We start from the raw sequence: 9,547 nt of genomic DNA on the forward strand, positions 1-9,547 counted from the left end.
CAGAGTTAGAAGTAGTCCCAAATGGATCAAAAAAAGTTGGGGCAAACCTTTTTTTGTTTTTAAATTTCATTAAGGCATTTCTAAAGGCTCAGGCATAAAATCATCATCAAACTTGAACCACCCAAAAGTTGAATTCAGACATAAACCATCTTCTGTTGAATCCTTGTGTTGATAACACTCTCTAATTTACTGACTGGGAAGTAAGAAATGCATCATTCTCCTATTTGTTTTCCAGTTGTCAGAGTATGGATAGTGGTAAAATATTTAAATAAATTTAAAAAATTGTAAATAAAATTATCTTACTATGCTCACAATAGACACACACATATCCCACCTGCATTTCTATAAATACCCTTTAGTATTGGAAACAAATCCTGCTTTTGAGTAACAATTATTATTCTGTAGGAAATTTCAAGCAATGAGCAGATTTTTTTTCCTGTTTAAAGAGTATATGTAAGTTAGAACTAAAGTGGCATGTATCTGGAGTTAATTTAATGGAGTTATTTCTTAAGGCTTAACAGCTGCCCTCAAACCACAGGTTATTGATTTATTGGAAAAGTAACCCTGGTCTGCTGAGAGCTGCCCTGCCCTCGGCTGTAAGTCCTTGTTAAAATCAGGTGATAAGAAGTCATGGAAGGACAAGAAGCTCGTAGGTATTTTCCTTGCCAGGTTTGTCTGTATTTGCCCAGGTGCCGCTCCAAGAGGGGTGGTGGATGGTGAGCGCCAGTGAAGCAGCCGCAGCTCCCCGGGCACCACACGGTCCCCAGAAATCCTCACTTTACAGGGCTCTCGCTGGGTTACCTGACTTGCCACTTAGATCAGGCTGGTTTGGGTCTAGTTCTGACCAGTCTTCAATACCTCCAGGCCTGTGCCAGTGTTTGGCTGCCCTTCCCACAGCAATTCTTGTTGCTTGTGTCCGGTTGTAGCTGTCAGTGCTGTGCGGTGTCAGCACCGCCCTTCCGCCGGAGCCTGAGCAGCTCCTGGCTGGGGCTCGCCCGTCTCCAAGGGCTGTGCTCGCCAGCCCTGGCTGCCTCCGGGCTCTCCGCGCCTTTTCCGTCCCGGGGACGCCGGGCTGGAGGCAGAGCGGGGCGCTTGGCGTGTCCCAGGGAAGGGAAGGCTCGCCATTCCCGGCCCGAGCTCCCGCTGGCTCTGTAGTTTGCATGCACTGCCCCAAGGGTGCAGTGCTGGCTCGTGTTCGCCCTTCCCTCCCTCAGCCCCGGCGGCAGCGTCCCCCGCTCTCGGGCAGCAGCGCTGAGCCCGCAGTGACCGGGCCCGTTCCCGCTCGCCCTCTGCTGCCGGCAGGGCTGGGATCCCTGAAAAACTCCATCCTACAGTCAGGGAGCTGAGTGCGCTCCTGGACTCCTCAGATTACCCGCGCAGCAGAAGGAGGAAGTAGAAACACAAGAGTACCTTTCATCCAAAACACACCGTGCCTTGGAACACTCGAGCAGCGTTTGAACAGTGCAAGTGGCCACTTGCCGCAGGATAAAGTGTTTGAACGATTGATTGCTGATTCCCAAGTTATGACCTCTGGTAACGTTTTTGAAAGCTCTCCACTTTTCTCCCGACACAGGCAGTCTTAAAACAAACAGCAGCTAACCAGGGTGCTGTTAAGCTGGCTAAGGGGGATTTTCTTTCCTGGAGATTTTCATCAAATGAAGGGGTTTAGACCACCAGGAAGATGTTGGTTGTTTCCAGTGCCCCATTTCTTTTTTCCCTACTCAGTGGGTGATCAGAATAGAGAGCTATCTTACCAGATGCAATATTTTCACATGGAGGAACACTTAACTAGCAATACTTCTATAGTGAAACAAAAGTGGAGATATAGCCAAGCATATTCTTTACACCCACACATTCTATATTTTTCATTAAGTTTATTCATAGTTTTCCAATTGACAGAGAAATAACTTTAAACATTCTTCCTCATAGGAAACAAATGGTCTAGTTCAGGCTTCCTGAGCAGACAGGCTTTGTTTATTGAGTTTTACACGTGTTATATAACTCCTCTTATCACACATTTAGGAATTCAAAGGCAGGTTTCTAGCCTGAAGGTCTCTGATAACATTCTATTTTCTCTTGTATTTTTCCTACCTACAGTTTCTGACTTTGTGGCAATATTAATACTCCATCAATAATTTCAGCCAGTCTCTTCAGATAACAACAAAACCTAACTTTGATGATAGAGGCTATTTTCCAATATATAAATCCTGTGTATTTTGTAACCAAATTATTATTATTAATATCTTATTTCCCATGGATTATTACACAAAAACCTTATTCAGTGGCAGCATAGAGCAGTTAATAATTAGGGTTTCCCATGGAAAACCTAAAATAAGTATATTGAAACCCACAATCAGGGGACTGTATTCTTTCAGAGGAGGACACTTTACCTAGTTCTGTATCCTTTCAGAGCAGATTTGTATAAACTGTTTTATAGCAAAGTGCACTTTCATTATTTGCAGTCAGCTGTATCTTGAATGCGAAGAATTGGAATTCTTTGTATTTTGATGAAAACAGTGGACATATTTTTGCTAAGAAAGCCTTCTATTTTCATTGTTTGAAGACTGACAGCAGTGCCTGTTCCTTTGGTAGCTCCAGCCTATCTCTCCAGGAGCATCTTCTGGAGTAGCCCCGAGCCAGACCCATCCCTCCAGCTTCCACGTCTCCCCATTGCCTCCAAGCAGAGGCTTTTGGTCTGCTGTTTGCAGGCTCAGCCTTCTTCTCAGACTCCTGTAATGTCTGCTAAAGATACTTGTGCAGATAAAATCAGGTTTGTAGCTTTAAGTCAGTCAGATCTGTTAAAAGAAAAAGCAAGAGTGATGCTTCTCCACCAGTGATGTAATAGAAAGGCTAAAGCTGGGTTGCCAGAGCTACACAGCCACTTCATTCTTTGTGCAGGTTGCAAGAGACTTTTCCAACAGCTTTTGACCTAGTGAGAGTGCAGCCCTTATCCCCAGGCTGAATCACCAGAGCCCTGCTCTGCAGTGCAGTTCCTGGAGTACAAGGACTTAAGGAAAAGATTGCATTTGCTCTTGGTTCAGTGCAGTGCAGCCTTGGGAGGGGAAACATTGTGCATTTGCTACATAAATTGTAGGGTTTGGTGGGGAGCTCTGACAGCACAGCTTTTTACGTATCCCTGATCACCACTGTGTTTCCAGGAGGATGTGAAAGTTTACAGGAAGCATCAGGAAGGGATGTTTACTGTCACATTTAATAAAGCTCCATGTTCAGAGAAAAAAACATGCAGTACTAGTTGTGGCAATTACTCACTGGAAATGTGCCCCTTTTATCCTGGGTTTGGTGCTATTTCTGTTGTGTGTAAGCTTATAGTCATGTAACTTGGATTCCTGAATCCCAGCATATGGGCTTTCTGATTTATTTATGTTGTTGATGAAGGTGTGATTGCTTAACTTCTTCATCTGACTTTTTTTTATTCTTTCACTTCATGCCTGGATTTCTGACAAAATTTTATATAGTGAATAATGAATTAAGCAAGATGTTTGGATGTACCAAATGTTGCAGTGTCTTTTGGGACTCAGAAAAGTTGCAGACATACTGAACTCATCTTTGGTTGGAAACTTGTGTGGATGGCAGAGCACACCTATCTGAAATGCAAAGGCTGAGGAGTTAATGATAAAACTCATCCTTTCCAGAAGCAAAGGAACTGTAGCATTGTACACCATAACCTGTCTTCTGCAAGAGACAATGAACTTCTTGGACTTGTTTTGTGTCTTATAATTCACAAGTTTTGTGTCTAATAAAGGTAATGGAAGCTCTTGGCTCAATAAGAGTATATTTATATTATGTGCATTAAAGCAGGCTGGGTTGTTTCTTGTGAACATCAAAATGCACACTACCTTCAGCAACGAGGGGGCTATAAAATAATTCAGAGTATAAGCAGAGCTGTGGGAAAAGCTCACTGCAGGATGTTTTGGAGCAGCCCTCTCCAGTTCATCCCATCCACAGAGAGGTTCTGCATTGCTGCCCTCTCCTTACAGCACCAGGGAAGCCAGATAGGGCTGGAGCAGGGACTAGTGCTTTGAACTGAGCTGTGGGGCAGGAGTAAATCTCCAATTTCATCTCACTTTTTGTCACTTCAGTTCTCCAACTGGAAATAAGGAATGATATCCTGCTATCTGGAGTGCAAGTTGGAGAAAGAAGTTCAGGCATGGATGTGAAGCAGCCTGGTGCTGTGGCAGGGCTGGCCAGGTGCTCAGGGATGTCGTGTGCTCTCACACAGCTGAACAGACAGCAGGAGATGTGAGCCAGGAGGAGGCCATTGTTTGATTCAAACTGGAGAACTTGTAGGCTGGGATATCATTCTGCAGTTCCCCAGCACTGCCTGCTCTGCCAGGTTAGACACTCAGAGTGCAGGAGGGAACATCCCTGAGGAAGATCCATAACTTCCTTTAGGCTCTGTGTCGTACTGAGCACTCTGTGGCACATCATTAACAGCCTTCCTTCTCTACAGGATCTTAGTGATTAAAACCTCTTTAATTACATAAGGCCTCTTGAGAAATATTATCTAAAAAAATTAGCAAAGAACATCGGAAACAGAATTACCTAGGCAGCTGAAAGGGTTTTTTTAAATCAGTCTAAGTAAGCAGTTAGAGACCAGTTAAAAGTGGAAATAACCTTTTGTCAAATGTGATATTTTTAAGATTTCAGATTACTGACTAATCATCACTAATTAAGATGTTAACAGAGCAAGAGCATCTGGATGCTTGTTTCTGTGCCTGAACTCTTCCAAAAATGTGGCTGATGTGTATTTTTCCTGCATTGTTTTTAATTTCTATTTTTTTCTCCAATCTGACAATCAACAAATCTAAAAAATATTGGTCCTAAGAGTAGAAGAAAATCTGTACTATTGCTTTTCACTTTTCATCTTTTGTTGGAGTTTGGTTTTTCAGAACATCTTATTAATTTCAGGTGTATATAAAAATTGACAAGTGTATGGGTTTGGGGTATTTTGAAGGCCTTTTTTTTTAAAGTGCTGTGTCCTTATTAGTAGACCTCCATGCTAAGCTAGATGACATTTAGAAAGTTTTCCATCATGTCTTTCTGACCCAGTGATAAACTTAGAGAATTCCAAGGATGGAAATAGTTATGGAGCTCTAAAAGCATCTGTATTTTCTCTGAAATAAGAGATCACCAGCTTTCTGGAAATAGAGATAAATGCAGTGACCAAATCACTTGACAGGTTTATTGAGTCCAACTCAGTAATACATTTCCTCAGTACCATTGTTAGATGTTTTGAAATCTTATTCATCTTATTAATATTATTTGTCTGAAAAAAAGAGCTTGTGTTCCTGTGCTTGATGGACTCTCCAAGAAGGAGAAAAAGATGCAGCAGACAAGTGGTTTGAAGGCACTCAAAGGTATTTATTGGAGCAGGATCCTGTGATGCGAATGTAGACACAAGAAAAGTGTGTGCAAAGAGCATCCTGCCAGTAGGTTGGGATGAAGATGTTAAAAACAAAGTGGGAATTTGAAAGGGCACAGCTGCTGGCTACTGCAGCTACAACCAGAGGTTTGTCAGAAAGCCATTCAGGGCTGAGGCTTAACCCAGCTGCAGTGCAGAAAGTCCCTGTGTCCCTGTGAGCGTGGCTGGGAGCCTGTGCTCATTCTGTCACTGGCTTGGATGGTGTTACTGTAGAGGGGCTTTCCTCTTCTCCCTGGATCTGTGTTGTGAGCATCCTCCCTGTTCATTGCACTCTGCAGTAATGGTCCCTCCCCCTGTGAGCACCAGAGCCTGCTGAAAATCAGCAGATCTATGGAACAAGTGGAATCCTGCAGTGAAGGATCTGAGCCCTGGCAGTGCCAGCTTTGCCCAGAGAGGAAGGACTGACACCCTGCAGTTCCCCACAGCAAGTTTCTATCACTTGTGCCAACTTGTTCACCAACAATGACCACATCTAGGAGCATAATAAAGGTTTCCAAACACTGATGTGAAGGGAATTGGTTTGATAGACAAACACTCACAACAAATACTTAGTATTTTTTTTTTCTAGCATTTGCTATTTTTCTGTTTTGTATTTTAGTTGCACACAAGAAGTATTACCTACAGTACGAAAAGGTTACTACTCTTTTTTTATGCTTCATCTTCTCAGCTATTTTTTCCTCATACCTCTAAATTGAGAGAGGCCACGATTTATACTTTGGGATTTGCTTCTCTTTGTTTTTTCTTCACTTCTTTTTTAGGGATCTAACCCATTCATATGTATGCAGTAAAACTGAATCCCTTTCCAAAGAACAAGTCTCCATATTAAAACCAGTAAGAGTTTGTACTTGCTTAGCCACTTTAATATTAAACTTTGCAGTACTTTATAGGTACCAGTTAATTAAGTTCTGTAGAAGTGCTGCTGCAGCATAGGCAGGGACAGGTGAACTGATAAACAGAGTGGAAGCATGGTTTCCCTAAATTCCTAATGGGATGAAGCCAGCCTTGTGATGGGTTTTTAAGCCCCTTTATAGAGGTTTATGCAATTTAAAGTTCTCCTGTTCAGTGTTCCATTTTTCTAGCACGTACAAGAGAGGATTGCAATGCACATCATCGAGGTGATCATTGCATTTGTGAGAGACTCAGTTATAACCACATTTCCTTTATCTCTTCTTGATTGGTCCTTTTGACTTTCTAAGTTTAGCTTCATGTTTCTTCTGTGCTTCAGTACTATAAATATCCTTAATGCTAAATTGCTCTGTTTTCTAAAATCACATCTAGATAGATCCTTTCTCTTGGTGTTATCAATGTTATCCACATCTGGTGTCCTCCTGGCCGACTTTGTGTACTCTACTTGCTTACAAGGAATTATTGAAGCTGCAGCTCACAGTGAAGAGTCTGTTTATGGTGCAAGGAAGTCACATGCAAAGAACTGTGGACCTGATTGTGTACAGTTGTGGAGAGACACATGCATACATTTCCATATATTAAGTATGAAGATGTAAAACATAATATCTGCAGAATTCGGAGTCCTTAGAATAATTCATAGTTTCGCTACATATCTCAGTATTATTAATTCAGCTGCAGGGAGATATGACCGTGGTAAGGTTAGATTTTCTTCTTCAGAATTCTTCTTTAACATATTATTTTTACATGATTTATGGGTAATGTGAAAAGCCCATCAGGACCCATCAGAAAAGTGCCAAACCTCCAACTTCCTTTCTGTTTTATTCAATAGAACACTAGCTTTAGAACTAATGAGTATGATCTTGGTCTTGCCCTAGTAATGAAATGTAAAACCACCACAATGCAGTTTGGGGGTGTGTTTAAGATACCATGTCATTTTCACTGAAAATTAAAAGCAACAAAGGCATATAAATGTTTTAGGTCCATGAATTAAGGTCAATTTGTGCTTTGCATTAAATATATATCAATATTTTCTAAGACGTCAGAAGAGAAAGGGTCATGTTTGCTGCGAGACCAAAATGAAGCACAATTACCATCCCCATTCTCATTGCAAGGTTTATAATTCATGCTTTATTTAAATTACAGTTTGCTTAAAAATAAAATTACAAATTCCTTGATGTTGTTCCTTAGAAAAACTGCCTTTCTGAAGCTCTCCATTAGACATCATGTACACTTTTTTGATCTCTGGATTGGGAATACATTTGAAGATAAATTTTGTCAGACATCAGCAGATAAAGATTTGCTTTAGGACAAGAACTTACCCCGGAATTTTCAAGAAAATTAAATTTTAGGTCCGATTTCTGCCTCAGAAACTATCATTTATCAATTATACCATATTAAAATTCAGAGCTGAAAATAAAATGAAGCCAGAAAGCAAAAATCGGTGATTTGCCGCAATTTGTGAATGAGGTCCACCTCCCGTTTACCCTGAACTTTGAGATTTCTATATTCCAAAGAAGTTTTTCACAGTTTAGAAATCTCAGATGTGGAGGTAGTTTTGAAATTTGCTTTCTGACAGGCCTCAGGACATGTAAGTCATTCCCCTTCTCTGTTCTAGTCTCTACCAAGCCCTTCCTTCTCTGACCTTGTTGATTCTGGTAAAACTGAGTAAGATGAGCAGTTTGGCTGTATTACATGTTTTACTTTTATTTTCAAATGCCAGTCAAGCTTTCTGAATCCATAATCTGCTGAAAGAAATAGTATTCTTGAAGCTAAAAGATGAGGAGAAAAATTAAAATATCCAGACAGCAGATTTACCTACTCCTGAAAGTCTTGGCAAATACACAATAAAAGTTTGTGTACATGTAAGTAAAGCTCAACACAGTCTTAAACAACAATGAAATAATTGGCCTTTTGTTAAAAAATTTGTATCAGTTCTGTCTGGATCCATAAACAAAGCCTCCACCCAGTGGAATTGGATGAGCAATTGCTAAAGATGGTACTTGAATAAATATACCTATACTTAAATATCTGTAATTTGGTTAATCTAAGTCAGAAATATGAGCTGTAAGTTCCCAGTGGGCTGCTTGTGCCAGTGTCAAATAACTGATAATTCTAGAGCCAGTCTCAGGTATAAACCAGAATGGAAAAAGAGTCTTGGAGTATTTCAAGTTTCAGTCTTTGATTCATACTGTGTCTACAGCTGGATGGATTTGTGGTTTGTAATTAAAATAATTACAAATAATTACAAACAAATAATTTCAGTTTTTCACTCTGATTGATTTTTAAGCTTCTTCAGGGAGAGAACAAACTTCCTTTCTGTCTTGATGACAGTTTACTTCAATGAGACTCTGCTTCAACCTAACAGGCACAGTCATAATAGAAGTTTCTGTGGTGTTTTTGGTGAAGGCTATTCATAATGCATGTGTTCCAGAACCACTAAGAATTTAAATAACTAAATTAAGAGTAACAATCTTTTACCACCCACTGGACACACCAGAAAATCCCAAGTACTCTTTTGCATGAATCTTTCCTGATCAAACAAGGGTGGATTGCCCTGTGATTAATTAATATTGAAAAAATCAGCTGACTGAATATTTAAAAGCAGAGGTTCACAAATACAGCTACTTTCTAAATACAGCTTCCTCATACTTGCTAAGCTATGTTCTCCTTTTTCACCCCCTTTTTTTTTTTTAATAACTTTTAGGAGCACTCCAGTCACATCAGCGACAAAATAGACATCAGGCAACCAGCAGCTATCCATTAGAGTCACATCTGGTAGGTTTGACTGACACTCAGTAGCACTGATTAACCACAGAATAACATGCCAGAAATGTAACAGGAGATGTCACTTCTGCCTGATACCAATCAATCACTCACTCTCTGCAAGCACAAATGCACATTCACAGTGGAATGAGTTTGACCCACACTCTTATCAGAATAATAGAGAGAAACTATTGCCAGACTTCTGGATGGGAAAAATGAAGTACAAGGCAAATGGCAGGAAGCAGATTCACAGATGGGAATTCATGTTGTTAAATGGCACCCTGGCATATGACCGTGAGAACCAGACAGTTCCCCATATTGTGGAAGGTGTGTTCAACCCAAGGATTGCCAGTACTCCAGTTACAGAGCTGAAATATGTAAAATAATACAGCAACATCCTGGTGCAGCATTTTGACAGCTCAGTGCTTTAAAGAT

This window comes from Serinus canaria, chromosome 14 (assembly GCF_022539315.1).
Source record: "Serinus canaria isolate serCan28SL12 chromosome 14, serCan2020, whole genome shotgun sequence".
Taxonomy (NCBI): Eukaryota; Metazoa; Chordata; class Aves; order Passeriformes; family Fringillidae; genus Serinus; species Serinus canaria.